Source organism: Ursus americanus, chromosome 18 (genome assembly GCF_024610735.1).
Source record: "Ursus americanus isolate L20-20 chromosome 18, mUrsAme1.1.p, whole genome shotgun sequence".
NCBI lineage: Eukaryota > Metazoa > Chordata > Mammalia > Carnivora > Ursidae > Ursus > Ursus americanus.
This window is the reverse complement of record NC_142144.1, coordinates 58,529,297-58,530,660: the sequence shown is the minus strand read 5'-3', so window position 1 is coordinate 58,530,660 and position 1,364 is coordinate 58,529,297. Positions and strand designations below refer to the sequence as shown.

The window sequence follows — 1,364 nt, the reverse complement described above, 5'->3', positions numbered from 1 at the left end:
TACATGACTAGGCTCACACAGGCTACGAAACCAGGCTCACAGAAATCCCAGATGTGAAGAAATAGATGAGATGTTAACTAGAGAGAAGGGAATACCTTGTTTATTCTAATGATATTTACAAGAACACTTTGTTAATTCTAAATGTAGACAGGATATTCTCATAATACTTAAAAAAATTCATCATGTTATTGACATGAAATTTACCAAGTTCCCTGGTCAGATTTCTATATAAGACCAACCATAAAAGCCCACAGTGGCAACCCATTCAGGACCCCTTTCACTCTAGAGCGTTTTTTTTTTTTCTTTCCTTTCTGTTCTCACCTTCTCTTAATAAACCTTCACTTCACTTCACCCTTTTGTCCAGGAGATTAATTCTTTCTGAGACGAGAACCCTGCAACCCCACAACACTTACTGGGGACCACCTGCCAGCAAAAGACTGTATAAAAAACAAAACTTACCCAGGGCCAGTCCATTCTTCCCAGTGTTAACACCCCTCTAATTTCTGCCAGATTTTGGTGACTGTAACACTTTTGGGTGGTGGGTCTGATGGATGATCCTCAGCCATTCGTTACCAGAAGTGGAAACTCAGCATCTATCATTTTAATTTGTGAAAATGTATTGTCTATCTTAAAAGAGAAATAATCTAATACAAATATTAATACAAATGCATTTGTCATAATTTTAGTAAACTTGTTTAGGAATTTTTTTCAACATTTTTGTTCACAGCCCAGGGGGTCTTTTATTTTTTTATGTTCATTATGAATTCATTGGAGGGGGTTCCAGCAGCTCCGGCCTCTCTCTATTAGTTCTCACAAAGTGTAGAGCAGGCTTGAACCAAACATCTTTCTCTTTGGCTTCTTTCTTTTCCTGATCATCTTCCTTCACATGCTGCAGGAAGCTATCTGGGCTTTTAGAGGGCTGAATTTGCTCAATACATTCACTAATTCTCTTGGCAAGAATCTTGCCCTTGTTTGTTTGCAACATGTCAGCAGCATGCTGGGCAACATTGTAGACTCTTCCAGTTTTGCTGTGGTAACATTCGTGGGACATTCCTTTGTGAATAGAGCCCATTTCCTTGATGTGTACAGTATCGCATTTCCTATAGGTTCACATGTATGTGGCAGAAGGAACAAAGCCATGGTTTCTAAAAGGCCTAGAGAATGCACTGTGGGTGCCTCTCTCTTTCCCTTTCTGTTGGTCATTTTGGTGAATTAGTGGAAGATGGTGGTTCTGGCTGAAACGGTGAAGTTTCTTCTATGGAGAATCAGACCTTAACTTCAGCTGCTTTCACTTCTGAGTTCATGTTGCAGGTTCACGTGTCCTGTCCTAGATATGGCCTGGAAACCTTAGCAAAGTTACCTTG

The 1,364-nt window shown here is 40.0% G+C and overlaps 1 pseudogene; it reads right to left on the bottom strand.

The window, feature by feature from the left end:
• Positions 1 to 757: 757 nt before the first annotated feature.
• LOC123781346 (large ribosomal subunit protein eL21 pseudogene) lies at positions 758 to 1,072 on the bottom strand (annotated as a pseudogene).
• Between the last annotated feature and the right edge of the window lie 292 nt (positions 1,073 to 1,364).